General features: G+C 39.8%; 1 protein-coding gene across 4 annotated transcripts in view; it reads left to right on the top strand.

Annotated features, from left to right (window-relative positions):
- Window positions 1–24,472, top strand: part of FBXO34 (F-box protein 34) — a 97,505-nt gene that overhangs the window by 66,282 nt on the left and 6,751 nt on the right. The window contains exon 1 of one of the 4 annotated variants that reach the window (XM_010847710.1): window positions 17,932–19,664. The exons of the other annotated variants lie outside the window; for them this stretch is intronic. The gene's annotated coding sequence lies outside the window, so the exon portion shown is untranslated. Of the gene's footprint in view, window positions 1–17,931; window positions 19,665–24,472 lie in introns of those variants that run through there. 4 annotated transcript variants of the gene reach the window in all.

Genomic DNA, 24,472 nt, shown 5'->3' with positions numbered 1-24,472 from the left:
AGCCTTGATGAACTCCTTTTCCTATTTGGAACCAGTCTGTTGTTCCATGTCCAGTTCTAACTGTTGCTTCCTGACCTGCATACAAATTTCTCAAGAGGCAGATCAGGTGGTCTGGTATTCCCATCTCTTGAAGAATTTTCCACAGTTTATTGTGATCCACACAGTCAAAGGTTTTGACATACCCTAAGCTAAATGGTGGGACTTTTCCAATGGCTCAGCAATAAAGAAGCTGCCAGTGCAGGAGATGCTGGTTCCATCCCTGAGTTGGGAAGATGCCCTGGAGGAGGAAAAGGCTATCCACTCCAATATTCTCACGTGAAAAATCCCGTGGACAGAAGAGCCTGGCGGGCTATAGTCCAAAGGGCCACAGAGCGACTGAGCATGCAAGATAAATGGTAGGATTGTTTGTCAGTTATCAGCAAGGGTTTTGTTTTTTTCGTGCCTCCCTTCATTCGGTGGACACTTTTTAAACATGTATTTTAAGATGAGAAAGTTTAAAACATTTTTTATGTATAGTCATGGTCTTTTGTTAAAACTGGCTTGCTGTTGCAATAGCAGATGGGTGTGATAAAATGGGAACATGTCAACTGTAAAAAGAAACCAATGCAGATTAAATCACAATTAAAAATATCTCTAATATGAGTCACTAAAATGTTTTTCCTTTGGGTTGACTCTTAATATTGTGTCCTTTTTTTTTTTAAGTCATCTTTTGACAAAACCAAGGAATGAAAAAAAAAAAAAAAAAAGATACAGAGAAAATGACCAGGGGTGCCTTTGAAATTTCTTTATTCAAAGATTTTTAGAACATGGACTTTATCAAGTCAGAGAATCTTGAAAACAAGACAGTTACCTGTAAGAACAGGCTGATACGGGCTTTTTGCTTTTTCGAGTTGTCAAAAATGGATTATATTATCAGGAATATCTGATCCTCTTGTAATATAAGGAGTATCAGAAGAATATTATCCACAGATGCCTTTCAAATGGTGCCTTACATCCCTTATACCAGTGCCCAAAGTATAATATACCTAGCATACTTGATCTTTTGCTGAGACAGCTTGCAACATTTCTAACTGGTCCCAATGCTTAGCTCAGTGCTGAGCCCCAATAGGTGTTCAGCATTTGTTGAATAGAGAAATGAATCATTACGTGTCATATTTCCAAACTGGTGCTTTTCATAGCCATTCTTTGTAAAGCTGCTCCAGGGATTTGTCAGAAAAACTAATCTAACCATGTTATATTTCCCTTTAAAAAAAAATCTTCAGTGGCCCTCATCTACTTAAAGTTTTGCCTTTCAGACTTTCCTCTAAAATTATTTTGCCATTATAAAATTAGCATTCTGTGGTCAGAAATTCAAACAACATTGAAAATAGATGTGAAAAAAATGCATGTCCCTAACTCAGCTTCAAAACATCCAGTTTGCTGGGCAATATTTATATACCTTTCTATCTATTTTGCAGACTATAGTCTTTTCATTTTTGTTTTACACCATTGTGCTAAAATATTATGCTAAAATAGTGACACTTCATCCCTCCCCCATTGGCCCGGGTGAACTATTTAATGTCATGGAAATTAACCTTTTGTATATATTGCACATAATTAACCTTTTGTGTGTATGTTCTCCCAGTCTTTTGCTTGTCTTTAACTTTATGGTGTCTTTGCCCCAAGTAGATACTTAAAATTTGTATTTAGTCAGGTATTTCAGTGTTTTGTGTTTTTTGCTTCAGTTCAGTTCAGTCGCTCAGTCATGTCCGACTCTTTGCGACCCCATGAATCACAGCACACCAGGCCTCCCTGTCCATCACCAACTCCCGGAGTTCACTCAGACTCACGTCCATTGAGTCAGTGATGCCATCCAGCCATCTCATCCTCTGTCGTCCCCTTCTCCTCCTGCCGTCAATCCCTCCCAGCATCAGAGTCTTTTCCAATGAGTCAACTCTTCGCATGAGGTGGCCAAAGTACTGGAGTTTCAGCTTTAGCATCAGTCCTTCCAAAGAACACCCAGGACTGATCTCCTTTAGGATGGATGGACTGGTTGGATCTCCTTGCAGTCCAAGGGACGTAGGGACTCTCAAGAGTCTTCTCCAACACCACAGTTCAAAAGCATCAATTTTTTGGCTCTCAGCCTTCTTCACAGTCCAACTCCTCACATCCATACATGACCACTGAAAAAACCATAGCCTTGACTAGATGGACCTTTGCTGGCAAAGTAATGTCTCTGCTTTTGAATATGCTATCTAGGTTGGTCATAACTTTCCTTCCAAGGAGTAAGCGTTTTTTAATTTCATGGCTGCAGTCACCATCTGTAGTGATTTTGGAGCCCCCAAAAATAAAGTCTGATACCGTTAAGGAGTTACTTCCCACTAAGACTTTAAAATCATTTCTCATAACTGACAGTATTAAATTTTGCAGTTTATTCAGTCTGGCACTTTTATGTTTTTATGGTGTAGTAGGCATCTACGTTTTTACTCAGATATTTGGTTTTCTCAGTTTATTCAGACATTCTGCTTTTCCACTCACTGTGCGTCTAATCATTTAGATTCCTGTTTTCTTGAACTCCTTACATGTTTCTGCTCTGCTTCATACTGTTTTGGTTACTATAGTCTTAGCATAATTTTTTTTAAGAGTTTTATGTTTTTCCCAGTTCAGATCTTATTCTTTTTCATCTACTTTTAAAATGTAGATAAGAATCACATACCATAAGATTCACCTTTTTAAACAAATAATTTTTATTTTGGCCTTACCATTTGGCATGCAGGATCTTAGTTCTCCAACCAGGACTGGAACCTGCACTCCCTTGAGTGGAAGCAGAGATTCTTAACCACTGGCCCACCAAGGAAGTCCCAGGCTTTTCTTTATTGTGGTGAGTGGGGAGTACTCTCTGGTTGTGGTGTGCTGGCTTCTCATTGCAGTGGCTCATCTTGTTACGGAGCACAGGCTCTGGGGTGTGTGGGCTCAGTGGCTGCGGAACACAGGCTCTGTAGTGGCTGCACGCAGGCTCAGTAGTTGCAGCTCCCAGGCTCTGGGGCACAGGCTCAACAGTTGTGGTGCACAGGCTTAGTTGGGGCTCCCCTGGTGGCTCAGATGGTAAAGAATCTGCCTGCAATGCAGGAGACCTGGGTTTGACCCCTGAATCAGGAAGATCCCTTGGAGGAGGGCATGGCAGCCCACTCTAATGTTCTTGCCTAGAGAATCCCATGGACAGAGGAACCTGGTGGGCTACAAGTCCATAGGGTCGCAAAGAGTCAAGACATGGCTGAAGCGATTTGGCATTCCCGCACACACAGGCTCTGCAGCTTGTGGGATCTTTCCAGATCAGGGATTGAACCCGTGTCAATTATTAAATAATAATCCATTTTTTCTTTATATTATGATTTATCTGTTCATCCACTGGTGGAAATCTGGGTTGTTTTCCCCTTTGGCTATTCAAGTGTAGTGCTGCTATAAACTTGTGCACAGTATTTTTTAAGTACCTCTTTTGGGTACATACTTAGGAGTTGGAATGCTGGGTCATGTGGTAATTCTTTTTAAAATGTTCTGGTTTTGTTTTTAATTTTGATCTTTTATATAATAAGTTTTTGTACTATTAAACCAAATAGTTTTTAATGTGATTGTTTAATTTGAAAGCACCGTAACATGTAGTGTGCAAATAATTACAGATTTTCTTTCAATGTTTCAATCTTTTTTTTTTTGGTAATATGATGGCTGGCATCTTCATTCTTGATTCTGAGAGGGAGTATTTTTAATGTTTTGCTAGTGTGTATGCTGTTTTCTGTAAATTTCTGGTAGAATCCTTTTGTTAAGATAAACTTTTACTCTATCTCTAGTTTGCTAAGAACTATTTTTTAGAATTAGGAATAGGTGCTGGAATATTATTTTCTTTTAAGAATTTATTAAGATGTGGCATCTCTCCTTTAAACTGTTAATGTTTTGGAAGATTGGGCTTGGTACTATAATACTGGTGCTTTGGTTGATTCTCGGTTACTTCAGTGGATTTTTCCTCCCATTCAGACCAGTCAGAAAACCAATCTGAGAACCTCTGTTCTGGACATTTCTATAGTGCCAAGTTCAGTGATGGTGTAGAGCTGTGCATGTTAACATACACTCTAGCATGCTGGGAAGGATTGAAGGCAGGAGGCGAAGGGGGCAACAGAGGAAAAGATGGTTGAATGGCATCATCAACTCAACAGACATGAGTTTAGGGAAGCCTGTCATGCTGCTGTCTGTGGGGTCGCAAAGAGTCGGACACTACTTAGAGACAACAACAACAGACATTTACTTTCTTCAGTCCTCTTAGTCCCTTCATTTGTTCCTGTAAATTAAGCAATTTAAAATCTTGTTATTCAGAGTTAAGAAGCATACTCCTTTACATGTTTATAAATATACTCCATAACTGCCTCTGCTGGTCCTCCTACCTCATTCCTGATTAAAAAAACAAAGCTACAGAATGCTTTGAATTTTCATTTGGAAATTATATCTGTTTCTAGGGCTCTCATCACCCTAGTAACAAGGAGCCAACTCCATTACTTTTCAAAAGGACCTAAAAACAATCCAAATACCTCTTCATAGGTGAGACTGCAGGCCGGCTCAAGGTGTGTCTAAACATTCTCAGCGCGCACAAAATAGAACTGAGGTAGTTTGCAAAGGAGAAGAAGTAAAATCTAAAATCTGGAGTTGAGAGGCTCCATCACTTCCAAACAAATCTTGGTGGGCTCTACTTGCTGCTTGAGGATGATCAAGTAGCTTCCTATTAATAAGGCTCATTAATATGATTACCACACTCCACCCTCTAGTCCACATTGAAGATGACTGGTAGAGAAGGTCTAGGGGACTAGAGAATCAAAGAAGGTGAAGGTTAGAAGTGATATTTACTTATTTACTTGATGCACCACATAGCATGGAGGATCTTAGTTCCTTGACTAGGGATCAGATTTGCTACCCCTTTAGTGGGAGCTGAGTCTTAACCACTCGGCCACCAGGGTTAATCACCAAAAAGTAACTTTTAGATTTGGGCCAAATTGTGTAGGTGGGGGCCACAGGTAATCTTTGGTATAAACATGTTGTGGTTAGATTTTGAAGTGCCTTGTCTTAGATCTTTCTATGGGACAATGTTGTTTGGGGCCTGTGTCTTTAGAGATTTTCCTTAACAGTTGGTTTAAAGCTAAGATCTGAGAAGAACGTTGGTGGGAAGAAAAAAAGATAGATTGTGATTTGAGATTTGCCACCTGAAACATCTACCCTGATTTTATCTAATCTTTTAGCTTATGAGTAGAATTAAAGAGCTTAGGAAAATCAAAGTATAATTGATTTTAGACTAGCCAAATCATTTTCTGTATGGATAATGATGAACCCCCTAAAAGCATAAGTTTAATTGTTATATCAGGAAAAAAGGAAAGTTTGAGATGCTTATTAGATATCCAAGCAGAGATTTCAGATAGTCAGTTTACAAATCTGAAAGGTTGGGGGCTAGCCACTTTGCGCAGTGTTTTGGTTAATTTATTAACCGTTACCCCTGGGGGTGTGGGGAGCCTAGACTGTTAGTTCCCAAACTGTTTGAGGAGCCCTGAGGCATCATAGCTAACTTGGGCAGAATATTTCAAATTTCCAGGAAAAGAGTACAGATGGTGCATCTGTTTTTTAAAAGTTTTAAAAAAGATGTTTGAGTTCTGTGCATGTGTGTGTGCCCTATGCTGCTGGCATCAACCGAGAGCAGTTTTTGTATGTGCACCTATTGTTTCTTGGAGAAGGAAATGGCAACCCACTCCAGTATTCTTGCTTAGAGAATCCTGTGGACAGAGGAGCCTGGTGGGCTGCCCGTCTATGGGGTCGCACAGAGTCGGACACGACTGAAGCGACTTACCATGCATGCATGCATTGGAGAAGGAAATGGCAACCCACTCCAGTATTCTCACCTGGAGAATCCCAGGGACAGAGGAGCCTTTAGGGCTGCTATCTATGGGGTTGCACAGAATCGGACATGACTCAAGTGACTTAGCAGCAGCAGCAGCTGTTGTTTCTTACAGAAGAAATCCTACATAAGCAAACATGAAATTTATATCTTACTCAAATCATTCCCCAGTGTATCAGTATACCACACAGCAGAACTTATTGTATTTAGAAGTTCCTGGAGAATGGGGTAGAGCATCTACCCTGAAAGACAGAAAACCACTGCCTGGAAGGCCAGGAAAGGACTGGTGGAGAATTGCACAAAATGTCTTTAAAAAGCAATTTATTTCTAAAATTCTTGCATATTTTGCATTCTTTCTCCAATTATATTATCCCATTCTTAAACCTTAAAAATGATTCAGGTTAATTCCATGGAATAATAACATTTGTGGCAAGAATGAATGGTTAGGTACACTCTTCTCTTTCAAGTGAGTATATTCTTCAACTTTGAGGTATGATGATTCAGAAAATTAGGGAGAGTTGAGAACTCTTGGATGCCATCAGACATCTTTAGAAGAACCATAATCTAGCAAATGAGCACTTAGATTTAGAACTGTGAATGGAATTAGTTGAAACTCAGAAGAGTAGGAACACCTAGTAAGTTAAAATCCATTTAGGTAATCGGGTGAAGAAAGTATGTAATAAGTGGAAGTTGATTAGGCCTTAAGGAGGAGCTTAAAAACAAAATTTTAAGCCATGTTTGTTCTGCCTTTAGGAGAATGGTGGGGGATGAGGCTGAATCTTCCTATATTGAATGAGTTCTTGGGAGGGAGAAATACTGACTGTTGCTTAATCAGCTTAAACTGAATTCTTCCTTAGATTCTTCTTCTTTCTTCATTTTTTCATACATAACTCAAACCTCCTGGTTTAATACTAGAAAGGGGACAGTATAAATGGAGGACTCAGGTATTCCAGTTTCTGAAATCTTATGCCTGAATAGGGCTTCCCTGGTGGCTCAGAGGTTAAAGCGTTTGCCTGAAATGTGGGAGACCCCGGTTTGATCCCTGGGTCGGGTAGATCCCCTGGAGAAGGAAATGGCAACCCACTCCAGTATTCTTGCCTGGAGAATCCCATGGAGGGAGAATCCCATGGAGGGAGGAGCCTGATAGGTTACAGTCCACGGGGTCGCAAAGAGTTGGACACGACTGAGCGACTTCACTTTTTTTATGCCTGAATATATCATTAGTGCAAGATGCACATACCTCTCACTTCCATTGCCCTCCATATTTACCTTTATGTATCATATGTGTTTTATTCATGTCACCCACCTAGAACCCAGGTTTGATGAGAATGAGGATTTTTGTACTTGGCAAATGTTATACCTGCAACTTCTGAAAGATTTCCTGGTACATGCTCAATATATGCTCGATAATAGTGAATTATTGAAAGATCTGTTCTGTAAGATTTGAATAGAAGGAGAAATAATTACCCTTTAAAAAATGATTGTATTTCTTTTTGGCTGTGCTGGGTCTTTGTTGCTTTGCACGGGCTTTCTCTAATTGCGGCCAGCGGTGCTTCTCTTCCTTGAGGTGCATGGGCTGCTTATGGCGGTGGCTTCTTCTGGTGCAGAGCACAGGCTGTAGGGTGCTCCAGCTTCAGTCGTTTCAGCTCCTGGGCTCTAGAGCGAGGCTTTGTCGTTGTGACACATGGGCTTAGTTGCTCCTTGGCATGGGAATCTTCCCGGATCAGGGATCAAACCTGTGTCCCCTGCATTGGTAGGTGGATTCTTACCCACGGGTTACCAGGGAAGCCCAGAAATAATTACTTGAACATTCAAATTAGAGACTGGAAATGGTTCTATACTTGTGAAATGGAAGAAAATTCACCAAAGGTGAATTTTTTAGGTTTAGGATTGGTGAAAATCCTCAGAGTTAAGGGGCCTTCTCTCTCTATGCCTGTCTAGAAAGTAGCAGTTTGAGTGCATCACCAGCGTTGCCTGTCTGGATGATAGGCCAGCCTTTTCTGTAGTTTTAATCAAATCACTGTGGTATGTACTTACAAATACATTAATAGTTTTTCCTATGCTGCTGTCATCCTCTTTTTCACTGTACAACTTCTGGTCTTGGGAGCAGTATCTTGTAAATTTGAAGAACGTATGAATACCATCCAAAGGAAGAAATTTATTGAGGCCCTTCAGTATGAGTAGAATTGAAAATTTTTTTACATTATAATGTAATTAAATATATATGAACAAAACTAGTAAACTTTGTATGCTCCTCGATTTACACAACTATCAAGAGAAAATAGGTACATGATGTATACAATACTTCAGTATTTTTTGATGTTACTTTGAATAAAGTTTGGAAGCTAAATTGACACATGCAGTACAAATGCTGACATTCAGTCTGCAGATTCTTTAGTGTTTGTCAGGTTTTAAAGATGCGGTGGTTACTCACAGTACTTTTTCTCCATTTGAACTGCTGCTGAAACCTTTGTTAACATTATTTGGCTTTCATTTTGAATTAGAGTTTCAAACATTGGAGCATATCTGTAGGTATTAAATAATTATTTTCCAAGCAAATTCAGGAACTGAAGAATATTCTATTTAATCATGCATTAGTGTTTTAATATTTTTCTCACATAAACATTCCGCTCAGTAAAAGTAAGAATTAGAGTGAATATTACCCTCCATGACGACATTCAGTGTTGTGTGCAACCCTGAATAGAGGGGTTTTTTTTTTTAAAGAGAACGAAGTGTTGACTTTTTATTTATTTATTTCCAGCTGCGCTAGGTGTTTGTTGCTGCACGCAGGCTTTCTCTAGCGGCCACTCTTGGTTGTGGTGTGAGGTCTTCTCACTGCGGTGGCTTCTCTTGCTGCAGAGCATGGGCTCTAGGTGTGTGGGCTTAGTTGCCTCTCGGTACGTGGAATCTTCCCACACCAGGAATCAAACCCGTGTCCCCTGCATTGGCAGGCCGATTCCTAAACACTGGACCACCAGGGAAGTCCTGAATAGGCTGATGTTAAAGTGTCTACTCTCTTCCCTTGTAGCTCAGTTGGTAAAGAGTCTGCTTGCAATGCAGGAGACCCGGGTTCGATCCCTGGGTCGAGAAGATCCCCCTGGAGAAGGAAATGGCAACTCACTCTGGTTGTTGCCTAGAGAATCCCATGGACAGAGGAGCTTGGCAGGCTACAGTCCATGGGGCTGCAAGAGTTGCACACAACTTAGCGGCTAAGCCGCCACCACCAAAGTCTGCTTACATTTGAACCTGGTCTTAGCACTGTCACCTCTCAGGTGATGCATGTTAGCTTTTGGTTGCTCCCGGGACATTTTTAGTTCCTTGCTAATCACAGTAGAAGATGTTTTAGATACAGAGCTTTTTTAGATTGTCTTAAAACTGGGAGGGAAGTTTAATACAAGATGTTTAATACAAGATGGGACTGAGTGTCAGTTCCTGAAATAAAACATATTGAAGAATGTTTTCAAAAAAGAGAACTTGGTGAGCCTCTTTATTTATTTAAATCTTTTATAACTTAAAATATGATGTTTTAAATTTTTAGCGTATCAGAAGATGTTGACCTCTGAAATAATGACTACATCACTACTGTGATCTTGAGCAGGTTTCAGTTTCTGGGCTTTTATCTCCTTTTTCGCACAGTGGTTGCGGGCTGTGAACTACAAAAACACAGAGGAATATGAAGTTTGTGGTGACATGAGGACCTCAAGGGGATAGGTAGGCATGCAGAGATTGGGGAGAAAGGAGCAGCTGGCACAAAGGCCCCAACCTGCAAATAAGCTGAAGAACAGAAAGAGGGCTAAGTGAGATCTTTATGAAAGTGCTTTGTAGATACAAAACATTCCTTGCAGCTCAGGTGCAGTTACATTTAGGAAAGATGTTTGTTTTCTTTTTCCAATGGACTGGTTTGTTAGCTACAGGGCCATCTTGCCTAGCGAGTAGGATCCTGCTTTGAGGATCCTGCTTTGAGGATGGAAAGCAAGAATTATACCCATGAGTCACAAATTCTAGCAGTTTGTGAATTAGGATTACTGTTATGTTATTGTACTAATAATCTTGTATATAAGATTGGGCAATAGGACAGAGGAATAAGCTTGTTAATAAAAATTTAGGGGAGAGAGTTTTGTTTGGCTTTGCTGTTTGGTATCTGTAGTTTTGCATCTATTTAACCCAGCACTGAAATCTGATCAGGTTTTCCTTTGTGGTTGCTTTGTTAATAATTGAAGTACCTCACGGTTCTGGGTGTGAATTCTGCATACTTTATATAACTAATTTAGAACCAGGGAAGTTAGGGCTTTCTATTGAAGTAATTAAATCATTATGGTGTTTTTTTAGTGTAAGTTACATATATTTCTGTGTAAGTTACGTATATAATATATATACGTAATATATATATTATATACTTTGTGTAAGTTATGTATATAATATATATACTTATATTTCTATGTAAGTTATGTGTATAATATATATACACAGAAATAACCAAAACATTATAATAGGACATAGTTTATGGTTTTATATACCTTAAAGATGGAAGTTTAAAAATTTTCTTTGTGTCCTCTTTCTAGTTTGGATGTGCAGGAGCCTGTTTATCATCAGTTTTGTTAACACTGATATTGTTTTTTTTTTTAATCTATAAGTAAACATGTCCTTAGACAGCTGTGTTTAATATCCTAAAGAATCATGTGGAGACTTCACAGTGTTTCTTACCAAAACTTAGAATCTATATATTTTAGTATTTAAAGGATGCGGCTGGGGCTTTGAAAATGAGACAGAGGTTGCCTAACTCATAGCTGAATGCCTGCATATCTAGATTGTTCTGTTCTGGAGGTTCTTAGTAACATGGAAGTTTTTATTGTAGCTAAAGTGACAGTACGTGGAAATGTGTGTGCATGGCTGGTGAGCAGGATTTTCTTTAAAAGCTGATACTGCATAGGAATGTCTTAGGTAATTAGAGCGCTGGAAAAATGCTGCTGCTCAAGCCCAAGTACTTTTTGTTTTACAGAAAACTGACCATGGGCTGGAGAGCCTCTGCGTCTCCACCTCACACACCTCCCATCTCTGAGAGAGCAGGGCACTAGATCAGGAAATGATGGGTGGAGCTGCTTAGTTGCATCAACTTCCTGGGCTGCCCAAGCATTGATTAGTCAGACACTCCTAATGTTCCAGGATCGGCTGGCTTCTTTTAAGTCCTCAGGCTTGACATTCATGCTCATGAAAACGCTTGGCATGTGCAGGGCACTTTGCTGCATGCTCTAAAAGAGATACAGAAAGGAGTAAGATTATTCTTACCTTTCAGGAGCTTTACAGTGTAGTAGGGGAGATGAAGACAAGGTAGACATGGTAAGGGACCCAGGAGAGTATTCTGAGAATTCAGACAAGGCTTATGGTAATGTTGATGGGTAGGGCTGTCGCTGAGGATGAGACCTAGGCAGGGAGGGACCCAGTTCCGTTTCAGTAGCTCCTATGGTTAAAGAGTGATAAAGTGGGGAAGAAAGGTCAGATGGCTACTGTGAAGGTGAAGGCAAAGGAGGAGGAGGAACCAAAGCAGCAGCTATTTAATCATAAGCCCTGAGATTTCCCCAAAATTCTGTCCAAAATTGTTTTTGTGGATATTCTGGCACTTTTCTGGGGCAGAGAACTCAGACCTTTTCTCAGATTCTGAAAAGGATCCAGGTTCCAAGAAATTTGAGAATCAGTGTGCTGAGTTTTCAACCTTAGATGACTGAGAAGATGTTGAGGCTTTGTAGAGAAAAAGGAGATCATGTGGCACAACTTTTCTTGTGGGAGGTAAGGTGGAATTTGGGGCTTATTTCTGAGATTATGAAATAGTCCCCTGAGTGGGGAGGTGGCCTTGTCAAACTGGGTGTCCCACCTAGCAAGTTAGATGGATCCATTAATGATGTGGTGCAACCCCTAAGGGCAGGTGTTTTCTTTCAGAGGAGCTCCTTAACGTTATCCCCCTGTATTTGGAGTCCGGATTGATGAAGATGTGGGAGACGAGGATGCTACTGTAGAATAATTCTGGCATTTTTCTTGGAATTCCTTTGTGTAAAGTGATCTGTACTTGACCCAATGAGGGATTTATAAAATTTCAGACAGGGATATACTCTTAAGGAGTTGATGGTATGTAGCTTTTTCTTTGGCTTTTTGTTCAGCTTGGATCTGTGTATGTTCAGTTATCTTTGGGGCTTTGATTATTTCCTGGGCAAGAGAAACATTTCTATTAAAATGAACTTAAAGTGACTGTTGTCTGTGACAGTTGTAAATATACTGTACTTGTAATTAGGAACCTCTGTACAGACCATTTAGTGACTTGTAGACAAATCATGTGATTGTTTTACTAATTGTTATATAAATATATGTGTATATACACATACATGGCCTCATATAAAATATTATGAAGCACATTTTAAAAATGACCCAGCAGGAATTCCCTGGTAGCCCAGAGGTTAGGGCTTTGTGTTTCCACTGCAGAGGGCACAGGTTTGATCCCTGGTCAGAGAACTAAGATCCTCACGTGCCACGTGGCAAAGCGCCCCCCCAAAGAAATGACCTAGCATTTAGTATTTGTTATACTTAGTTGGTCAGCTTCCACACGGTTAGCTTCCACATTTGTGAAATGGGAATAATAAATAATAATAGTAATTTTATGTATCTCATACAATTGTCCTGAAGATGAAATTAATACATATACATACAAAATCAAACTCCATAGTTTACAGCTTAAGTACTCAGTAGATATCAATGGTTACATTATTAATAATATTAATATTTTAATATTAATAATATAATTTCCCCCTTCCCCATGAGTGAATGTGGGGGGTGACTGTTGTTAGAAGAGAATTTGCAATAAGATATCTTTAAATAGCAAAATTTCACATGTATTTATTTAAATGTTTATGTTTTTCTTTGAAGTTGTGAAAGTTAAGAGCATTTTTTGCGAGGCAGATTCAGGCATTAAGCTGCACATTTAGGTTACAGAATGAGGGCCTGGAAGTCATATTCGTTTGAGAAATGAGTTGCTTGGTCTTGACCACTGTTGTCTTTCAGTTCTTTTTTGACTGCCTGTGTGTTCGTCTCTCTTTTCTTATCTTTTTTGTGCCTTCTGGTTTATTTCCTGTTCAGTTTTCAGTAAAGGGCGTGAAGAACTTCTGTTGGTTGGTGCCCTGGGTCTGAACCAGGAAGGAGTACTGCATCAAACAGCCTGGGGCTTATCTGGGACGGATTTAACAATAATCCCTGCAGAGCTCCCTAACCAGGGAACCTGTGAATTCCAGTTTTCTCCCTCTAAATCAGAGGGTATGCAGTTCAACTGTGTGTGCATAATGGACATTTCTGGACTCATCCATCTATCGTTTTCAGATGCTTCCATTTATTTATTTCTCCTTTTAAAAAACCAGTAATTCTGAGAATATTTAGTTAGGTAACAAATACAGAGATGGTTGGATGGCATCACCGACTCAACGGACATGAGTTTGAGTAAGCTCCGGGAGTTAGTGATGGACAGGGAAGCCTGGCGTACTGCAGTCCACGGGGTTGCAAAGAGTCAGATATGACTGAGTGACTGAACTGAACAAATACAGAAATAATAGAATGATAAACCCCACTTTGCTATTGCTCAATAGCAATAATTTCAATAATTTGTCATCTAATTGCCAATCTTGCTTGATCTGTACTCTGAACCACTTCTCCACCTTTTTTTTTTAATGTGGACCATTTTAAAAGTCTTTATTGAATTTGTTATAATATTGCTTCTGTGTTTGTGTTATTTTTTTTGGCTCCGTACCCCCTGCATTGGAAGTCAAAGTCTTAACCACCAGACCACCAGGGAATTCCTTCTCCCATGTTGTTTTGAAAACGTATCATTTAAGCTTAAAAGTTTTTAGGATGTATATCTAAGGGATGAGGACTTAAAATCACATACATACATGCACACATATATATTAACTTTTTCTGTCTCCTGTATTTCCTCTGAGACTAGTGCTAAAGAATAGAACTGAATTTTTTTAAGTGTCTTTTTTCCCCCCATCAGGAGTATGTAATGTCTGGTTGTGTTTCAGTTTCGTGATGTTAGCAGCTACTGATAATCATTGCCTAGATCCATTAATTCAGTAAAATTTGGAAAATGGTGATATCTATCATTCCTTCTGTTTATTTTGAATCAAAACCTGTCAGGAAATAAAATTTTACTTAATGCATTTAATGAATTAAATATTTTATTTTGAATTAATATTCTCTTTCTCTGACTTTGTAGTAGTGATTAAATATAGTACATGATTTGGTGTTGAGATGTTCTATATGCTGTGTAGGGTAGCTGATTACTTCAGGATGACTTCAGACCCACCTAGTTCATCAGCTTATGAAATTGTCTTAGATTGCTTACTGGTGGTTATTTCCTAGCAAGAAATAATTATTAGGGATAAATATGCCTTGTAATTAGTGTGTACTTGCCTACTTGTATATTATTAATTGCTGTTTTAAAGTCTTATTTGCTTATATAAGTCATTTCTTTTAATGAACTTATACAATTAATTCAAAAAGTCATTTCTGGGCAAAAAAAATATGATTGATTAAAAATCATTTCTGGGTCAAAACTGTGTCTGCTTAGTGTAGTTAACTGTGGGATTACTTACTGAAGACCTTAGTTTCAAAATTGTGCTTTTTTTTTTTTTTGGTAAACTTGTAGAAGGGAGGCTTGGAAGGTGATCTGATATTGTTGAGTTTTGTAGTTTACAGTAAGTCCTATTTCTTAACCTGCATTTTTACATTTGAGTATTATTCACTGGGTTGTGGTGCCCACTTGATATCTTTGATGACCTTCCAGATATTCCTGTTAATATGTATTATATGAGTATTTTTGTTTGTTTATGGAAAGAATTAATTTGTTTAGAAAAACCCCATCATGTCTTTGGTATTTCATTTAAAGCAAGAAGCTGAAACTGGTGAACTGGAGAGTGATAGATCAATCTCAGGCCTAGTGGTCGGAGCAGCTCACAGAGAAGTTAATGACAGTATCTGTGGTGGGGTTAATAGGAGAGACTTTATTCAGTGAGTCTAAAAGTGACCAGATAACTAATACATTAGAGAACTAATACATTCTTACTATCTTCTTTACTCTCTTCACATCTTGTCAGGCTCAGTGCTCCTCAGGTGAGCTGAATTTGAATTCCCTTTCTAATCATAGCTGATAAGTGTAATTGAATTTATTCTTCATATATATCTGCAGTGGGGAAAAAAACCTGATTTTTTCAATAGTATTCCAGATGGATCTTTAGTAACTTAATTTTTAGGTAATGCTTTAGAAAATAATAGTATAATAAATCGTTTTAACAAATAGCAGTTTTGTTTTCTGAGACACTTGCCACACATTCTTCTTGCCGCTAGTGCCGTGTTGAATCCAGCAGGCTATGGCCAGCCAGTTGCGGTGCTTGTGCAGTAGGGACGGATATTGATCCTCTCTCTGGTTCCCAGATTCAGGCTGTATAATGTAGAACACATCATTCAAATCCAACGAACGTTTTTTCAGTAAAATTCTAGGGCAGTAGTGGTATACCAGGTAGACAAGGGTCCCTGTCCTTGGGGGCTTACATCTTAGTGAAATTATATCCACAGAGTTCCCTAGGTCGAATTCTATATAAACTCGTCCTTTGCCCAGTTGTGTGAACAGGTCCAAAGCTGCTTTTTGAGGAAGGTCAAAGAAAGTACTTTTGCATAGAGAGTAGCCAGGTTTAAAAATTTCACAGCACAATGTTATTTTTGCTGGCTGCCTTTGGTATTTAGAAAATAATGGAGCTTCTTTCACTAAACAAGATCTGCTAGTGATTTCTGCCTATCGCTGCTGCTGCTGCTGCTGCTGCTAGGTCGCTTCAGTCGTGTCCGACTCTGTGCGACCCCATAGGTGACAGCCCACCAGGCTCCCCGTCCCTGGGATTCTCCAGGCAAGAACACTGGAGTGGGTTGCCATTTCCTTCTCCAGTGCATGAAAGTGAAAAGTGAAAGGGAAGTTGCTCAGTTGTGTCTGACTCTTCGAGACCCCATGGACTGCAGCCTACCAGGCTCCTCTGCCCATGGGATTTTCCAGGCAAGAGCACTGGAGTGGGTTGCCATTGCCTTCTCCAATGCATGAAAGTGAAAAGTGAAAGTGAAGTCACTCAGTTGTGTCCGACTCTTCGCGACCCCATGGACTGCAGCCTACCAGGCTCCTCCATCCATAGGATTTTCCAGGCAAGAGTACTGGAGTTTCTTAGTTTAGATTTTCTGTAATAATATATTTTTTTCTCTTCTCCCCTCTGCCCACCTTTAGTGTTGGCTAGTAGGATTAAAAGTTACTCTGATACTGTTTGGTTGATCATTAGCTACTTCCAGGCCTTTGGAAGGTAGCTAAATGTAAACATGATTACTTTGTGTACTCAAAGAAAAGTTTTATATGAGATGTGTTATCAGATCAGATCAGTCACTCAGTTGTGTCCGACTCTTTGTGACCCCATGAATCGCAGCACACCAGGCCTCCCTGTCCATCACCAACTCCCGGAGTTCACTGAGACCCATGTCCATCGAGTCAGTGATGCCATCCAGCCATCTCATCCTCTGTCGTCCCCTTCTCCTTCTGCCCCCAATCCCTCCCAGCATCAGAGTCTTTTCCAATGAGTCAACTCTTCGCATGAGGTGGCCAGAGTACTGGAGTTTCAGCTTTAGCATCATTCCTTCCAAAGAAATCCCAGGGCTGATCTCCTTCACAGTGGATTGGTTGGATCTCCTTGCAGTCCAAGGGACTCTCAAGAGTCTTCTCCAACACCACAGTTCAAAAGCACAACTACATAAAACCCAGTATGTGATTTTTGTCGTAACATAACAATTTGGTCTCCTCAGTGCCTAACTATTGGCTTTCTGTAGTGTAGATTTCTCACATTTCCCATTGGAAAAATACTCATTTTTCACTTCAGTATTTAAACCGGCTGTGATAAGCTCCAATAACAGCCACAAAGCAACTTTCTCTGTTTTCTATTGATCATAAACTTCATTTCTTTACACGTGGTAATTCTTAAACCTTGACCACCCAGTGAAGACTGCTACTGCAGTCTTGATTCAACAAAGTATACAGGGATGTGGTAGAAGAATTACTAAACAGCTGGGCAGGACTGAGATTTAGGCGGCTTTCTTTGATAAACACTGGAGGTCAAGTCATCCCCTCCCTGCTTTCACCTCCACCCAGGATTGCTGACAAGAATCTTACATTTGTCTTCATCGATAATGGAAGCAAACTATTTTGCTTGATGCTTTAGTATTTGTTATCCTGAATTTTTACCTTTTCCCTCCTTCCTGAGGGATAAACCATTTTTAAATTTAGTGGTTTAGTATATAGAAATAGATATTTAATAAGGACCTACTATATAACACAGGAACCTCTTCTTAATACTCTGTAATGACCAATATGGAAAAAGAACCTAAAAAAGAGTAGATACATGTATATGTCTAACTGGTATACTTTGCTGTACAGTAGAACTAAAGCAACATTGTAGATCAGCTGTACTTTAATAAAATTAAAAATAAAATTTAGTTGTTTATAACAGTGTTATCGGGCCAACTTGTGCCCAGTGGGCTGTTAGGTTGCTTGGCTCAAGATTGAGGCTCAGGATGGAGTGGTATGAGTACACTGGCAGACAGGCACAGTGTGGGTGCTGCATTTACACTTGAGAATTAGTTGCTGTTCTGATTTATTTTCCTATGAAATGTTATTTGGCAACTAATGGGTTTTTAAACTGTGTTCATGACTGGCCTTAGACTCTCTAACATTTATTCCCTAAAGAAGATGACATCCTTATGTCCAAGTTACATTTTAATCAAAATAGGACACATGTTAAAGTTCTGATTATTTCTTTGAATATACTGCATATGCAAATGATGTAAAAAATTGCTATTGCCTTAAAAATATAAATTCACATAAAATATGTATGGAAGAATGATTGATTTCAAAGTTTTAAGAAAGCACTAGCACATTCAAAGAAGTAACAATTTTCTTTGTAAAAAAATAGAAGTCTTCCTTTGTTTTCTGTAAGAAAATATTGGAATTAGGAAAAATAAGTATAATATTAAAAGACAATAAAAGATTTTTCCATTAAATTATACACTAGTAACCATCCAGTCCTTCCAAGAGAAGTTCAAAGTTCCCATGAAATGACTCTAGACAGTATTACTTTTAAAAAAAGGAGTGAACACCCTCCTGAAAAAAAGCCAGTCCCAAATATTTTGGAGCTCAGTTTGAGAAATATGGTCTTTTCTGTGTTAGAGTTTGTTCTGTTTTGTTGTTAAAATACACTGAGAGTTGGATGCATTCAGTCAATGCTTAGAGGTTAGTGGGAGTCTTTTTTTTGTCTCTGCCTGTATTCACACCCTCCTGATCTTGGCATTTTTTTGTGCTTTAATAGCCATAGAAGCAGTTCTTCATACTTGTAGGTTAGTGTGGCTTCTTATGACACATCTGCTTAAGTCATCACAGTTCTGAGTAGAAGTTTTATGTGGCACTTAAGAAAAACTGATCCCAATTTGAAAGATAGAAGCTCTTTGAATAGATGCTGTCAGATTATTTAATTTTGTGTCATAATTGAACCTAGGATTTTAATTTTTAATTTTTGTAGCAAAAAAATATATAGATCCAAGAGACTTATCTAATTCTGATCTTAATTCTACTACTATCTACCTGTGGGCTTCAAAAGCCATTTTAGTACTTTGCTGAAGCAGCTATTCCTTTCTGTAATGGTTCAGTGAAGAAGGCCATCATAATAAGATGTTCTCTGGAAGCATTTACATTTTTAAAGAACAGTGATTTATTTACTGTCTACTTTTTTTCATCCTCTAAAGGAAAACATACTTTTTTATTTCTCTAGTCTTTTGTAAATAAGGAGTAGCTCCTATTATACTGATAAATGACTCCTCTTTGGAATTAGCATTCCTGAAACTTTAATAAAGTAGAAAGAAACAGGAAACACCTTATCTTCCAACCAGATTAGGTAGGCAAGGCCAAAGTTAGAAAACAGGCCTTTGATGTCAGGCTTCCTTTTAGCACTAAGCCTCTTAGCACTAAGAGAAATCTCGTTCTTTTCCTCACTCTACTCCAGTATTGCCATTTGATTTCCTCAGTGATCAAGTTCGTTTCTCTGTAGACAAGTTAGTGTGATTCTTTAGACTCTAACATTTGTCTAGGCATTCCTCCCCCCGCCCCCCTCCAAGCAAAGTTAAATTCTTTTCCATGGCTTCATTTTCAGATTGTACAGTATGTTTGGGTTAGAGTTTTTTCCAGCTTTTTTGAGCTGAAATCAGAAATTGAATTGATAAAGAATACTGGAATTACTTGAAAGAAAGATTTTGGCCTTTACTGGAGGAGGAAAGTTGTTCAAGTTTTAATTGATTCATTGTTATATCTCACTTTATTCCTGGAAAGGACTTAAGGTAACAGTTGTGTACAAAGATCATTTATAGCCAGACTTCATGAGAGAGTTGCAAACATTCACTTTCACCTGCCATTCACTCCATGAATTTCTGACTCTCTTCTGTTCATCTGCTGCAGTTCCTCACAGCAGAGCACCTGGGGATCTCCATCACTAACTGGACTCATTTTTTTTTTTTTTCTGCTGCACAGCGTGGCTTGTTGGATCTTAGTTCCCTGACCATGGATTGAACCCCAGCCCCCAGAAGTGAGAACACAGAGTCCTAGGCATTGGACAGCCAGGAAGTCCCCTGGAAAAAATTCTTTATATGGCCTTGGGTAAAGTGTGTGATTGCTCTTTACTTTTATGTGCATCTTTTCTGATTATAGTAGTAAGATATGCAGTATATACTCGTGAAAATTCTGGAAAAAGACATCATAATCTCTGTCCAGAAAACTTTATCCTCGTTGAATTTCTATTGCAACTGTCTTGTTCCTTTCCTCTTTGTCTTGGCCAGACTTGGATGCGGCATTTCTTAAAACTGAACTTACCTTTTCCCCTGCTCCATACTAACAGCTCACCTGCTGTTGTCGCCGTCTCACTAAAAGGTGCCACTCTTTATCAGGTTGCTGTAGCCATGAGGAGCCATCCTTGACTCCCTCCCTCAACCTCCATTTATAATCAGTCGCTACATAAAATCGTGCCTGTTTTTTGTGTCTAATCCATTTACTTCTGTCTCTTAGCTGGGATGCTGATTATTTCTTACCTGCCTCAGTTTCCCAAAAAGCATCATCTAACTTTTGAACTCCTAGGACTTTTATCTTCCTTCATGGCTTTTCTGGCTCGTTTTCTGTGCCCTTGAGACTAAACTTGGTGCTGATGGTCCCTCTCCTCCTTTCACACACTCCTTCCTTCTCTGTCCTCTCCCTCCACCTTCTTCCCTCATGGACTCTCACAGCACCTGTACTGTCCCTTTTAACACATATCACACTGTATATTGTAATTGCCTATTTGATTTTACTGTCTCCTTAAACCCGGGTTCGCTCCCTGGGTTAGGAAGATCCCCTGGAGAAGGAAATGGCAACCCACTCCAGTATTCTTGCCTGGAGAATCCCATGGGCAGAGGAGCCTGGCAGGCCCCAGTCCTTGGGGTTGCAAGAGCTGGACATGACTTAGTGACTAAACCAACCAAGGGCAGTAACTGTGTCTTACTCATAATTGCACCACTAAAGTCCAGCCCAGAGTGTTTATTAGTAAATTTTTGATGATAAATGGATAGAAAGAAATGGGTGGCAGTTAGTATGAAAAAAGTTTGAAGCTGTTTCCTTAGTTTTATGGCTCTGACTAACTTAAAATTTGTATCTTAGGTGATAATTTTGGCTTTAATCTACCTGGTCCTGTGTTAATGGTCTGTGAACAAGCTTCCAAAGTTTGAATTATGAAAGGGCAAGGCAGGAGTGGGCTCCATGACCTTGCCTCTCATTGATGCAAGGGGTTAGGCTTTGTAGAGAGAAAATATGGCAGCTAAAACTAGGCAGTTGTGTAAGGGACGAACAAGAAGAGGAAGCCGTTTTTAGTGACTTGGTGATTGGATGGGAGGAGGAATCAAAGTGATTTCAACTTTTCTGGTGTGGTTGACTAGGTACTTGGTGCTGTCATTAGGTAGTCATTTGATTTTTGAGATTCTTTTTGACATCCAGGTGAGTATGTCTGTTAGGCATGTCACAGCATATGAAGCTTGGGAGAGCATACCACTGGAGCGTGATGAGCCTGTGGTCATTAAAACTGTGAGGTCACTTAAATATATAGCTTAAGAGTAATACTGATCTAGGGAAAGAACTCTGAGGAATACATCAGTGTTTAAAGACTGGAGAAGAAAAGCAGAGAGCTGGAAGAGCAGTGCCAAGAAACTGAGGAGTTGGAGTTAGACAGAAATTTGGCAATAAAATGGCTATTGACTTGTGTGTGTGTGTTTTAAAGAGAATAAAAAGTAAGAAGATGGGTCTGTCCTGAAGAGTAGATGCTTCAGTATAGACTGAATGGTGTTGGGCAGTTCCACCTCACGCCTGTCAGTAGCCTAGCGCCCCCAGCCCAAACCAGAACCCCACTGACACTCTTAGATCTAACACATGACTGACCTTTAAATTCTCTTTCAAATTAAATCTAAGGTTAAAAACAGATTCTTGGCCCAGTCCCAGAAATTCTGATTCAACAGGCACAGAGATCTTAATTTTTTTCAAGGACATTTCTGAGCATCTAACACTCCTGTGTGGGTAGGTGCTACAACCCACATTTTACTTAATTGCAAGGAATCAGGAGTTTATTGTGGTGAACTTTTAAAATACAGTTGTGTGAAGGGATTGGCAACCATGGAGATCTGACTGGAGCTTTCTGCAGCGCCTGTCTGTATTTAAGAGCCTGAGACGGGGTGGGGGTGGGCAAAGTGCGGCTGTCTGATGTAATCTCTCAGAGATGTAAAATTTTTATTTTACGGATTTTTGCAGTAGATGCCCTTATCATCCTCATGCTTCAAAACTGATTTCAACCCAACCTCTCAATTTTTGCAAGTTTCTCTGAGTCTTGCCAGCATTTTACTGTCTCAGGGCCTTCAAGCCCAGCAAAGGAAGGGCAAGCGGTTAATACCTCAGCCATCCTTCAACCAGTGGAGGACTTCAGCCTGTGCCTAAAGGTTCTGCTTCCTTTGGGGGTCCCACAGAATCACCATTTACTCTCCAGCAGTCACCCTGGTTGCATCAAATGACCTTACTGGCTTTTTTCCTTCACTGTTGGACCTTTCGTCACTCCTGTTCGGTGGGATCATCTACTTTAATCCTACTAAAACCTTGTCTATTAGTAATGTGTTAGTTGAGCTGACTTTGCAGGTTAGTGTACACAAACAAAAGCCTTCTATAATCACATTAGTTTCTTCCAAATGTCGCTGTCTATCAATAATAGCACCTAAAATACTGTGTGGGGGAGGAAGGCGAAGAGAACACAGCGTGCAGTGCAGAACGGCACACACATTGCGGAAGTTTAAATTTATTCACAGGCATTCTGTAATAAGATCATTATGTGCGAACTAATTGGATTTTTCAACACCTCAATTTCTTACATTTTACATGGAAGGTATTGAAGAGAGATGAAAAACCAGAAAATTGTTGACACAGAGGGCACTAGGAATATGAGAGAGGCCTCTTACATTCATTTATTTTACTAATATATATATCTTCTTCTTGAGGAATACTGGGTAACTCCTTGTAAAACTGACTTATAGAATACAATGATTCTGTATTCTATAAAACATACAGCTGTTAAAACGCTTCAGTGCACACAAGGAGGTGATCTCAACAGATGTAGGCTGTAATTGCCAAAGATCAGAAACAAATAAGTCTGATCTGTTTCAGTTCAGTTCAGTAGCTCAGTCCTGTCCGACTCTTTGCGACCCCATGAATTGCAGCACGCCAGGCCTCCCTGTCCATCACCAACTCCTGGAGTTCACTCAGACTCACGTCCATCGAGTCAGTGATGCCATCCAGCCATCTCATCCTCTGTCATCCCCTTCTCCTCCTGCCCCCAATCCCTCCCAGCATCAGAGTCTTTTCCAATGAGTCAACTCTTCGCGTGAGGTGGCCAAAGTACTGGAGTTTCAGCTTTAGCATCATTCCTTCCAAAGAAATCCCAGGGCTGATCTCCTTCAGAATGGACTGGTTGGATCTCCTTGCAGCCCAAGGGACTCTCAAGAGTCTTCTCCAACACCACAGTTCAAAGGCATCAGTTCTTCGGCGCTCAGCCTTCTTCACAGTCCAACTCTCACATCCATACATGACCACAGGAAAAACCATAGCCTTGACTAGATGGACCTTTGTTGGCAAAGTAATGTCTCTGCTTTTGAATATGCTATCTAGGTTGGTCATAACTTTCCTTCCAAGGAGTAAGCGTCTTTGAATTTCATGGCTGCAGTCACCGTCTGCAGTGATTTTGGAGCCCCCAAAAATAAAGTCTGACACTGTTTCCACTGTTTCCCCATCTGTTTCCCATGAAGTGATGGGACCAGATGCCATGATCTTCGTTTTCTGAATGTTGAGCTTTAAGCCAACTTTTTCACTCTCCTCTTTCACTTTCATCAAGAGGCTTTTGAGTTCCTCTTCACTTTCTGCCATAAGGGTGGTGTCATCTGCATATCTGAGGTGATTGATATTTCTCCCGGCAATCTTGATTCCAGCTTGTGCTTCTTCCAGTCCAGCGTTTCTCATGATGTACTCTGCATAGAAGTTAAATAAGCAGGGTGACCATATACAGCCTTGACGTACTCCTTTTCCTATTTGGAACCAGTCTGTTGTTCTATGTCCAGTTCTAACTTTTGCTTCCTGACCTGCAAACAGATTTCTCAAGAGGCAGGTCAGGTGGTCTGGTATTCCCATGTCTTTCAGAATTTTCCAGTTTATTGTGATCCTCACACTCAAAGGCTTTGGCATAGTCAATAAAGCAGAAATAGATGTTTTTCTGGAACTCTCTTGCTTTTTCCATGATCCAGCGGATGTTGGCAATTTGATCTCTGGTTCCTCTGCCTTTTCTAAAACCAGCTTGAACATCAGGAAGTTCAGTGATCACAGCATCGTGATTATCTGGGTCGTGAAGATCTTTTTTGTACAGTTCTTGTGTGTATTCTTGCCACCTCTTCTTAATATCTTCTGCTTCTGTTAGGTCCATACCATTTCTGTCCTTTATCGAGCCCATCTTTGCATGAGATGTTCCCTTGGTATCTCGAATTTTCTTGAAGAGATCTTTAGTGTTTCCCATTCTGTTGTTTTCCTCTATTTCTTTGCATTGATCGCTGAGGAAGGCTTTCTTATCTCTTCTTGCTATTCTTTGGAACTCTGCATTCAGATGCGTATATCTTTCCTTTTCTCTTGTAAGGCCTCCCCAGACAGCCATTTTGCTTTTTTGCATTTCTTTTCCATGGGGATGGTCTTGATCCCTGTGTCCTGTACAATGTCACGAACCTCATTCCATAGTTCATCAGGCACTCTATCTATCAGATCTAGGCCCTTAAATCTATTTCTCACTTCCACTGTATAATCATAAGGTATTTGATTTAGGTCATACCTGAATGGTCTAGTGGTTTTCCCTACTTTCTTCAATTTAA

Source organism: Bison bison, unplaced genomic scaffold (assembly GCF_000754665.1).
Source record: "Bison bison bison isolate TAMUID 2011002044 unplaced genomic scaffold, Bison_UMD1.0 scf7180017864254, whole genome shotgun sequence".
NCBI lineage: Eukaryota > Metazoa > Chordata > Mammalia > Artiodactyla > Bovidae > Bison > Bison bison.
This window is presented reverse-complemented; position numbering and strand designations above follow the sequence as displayed.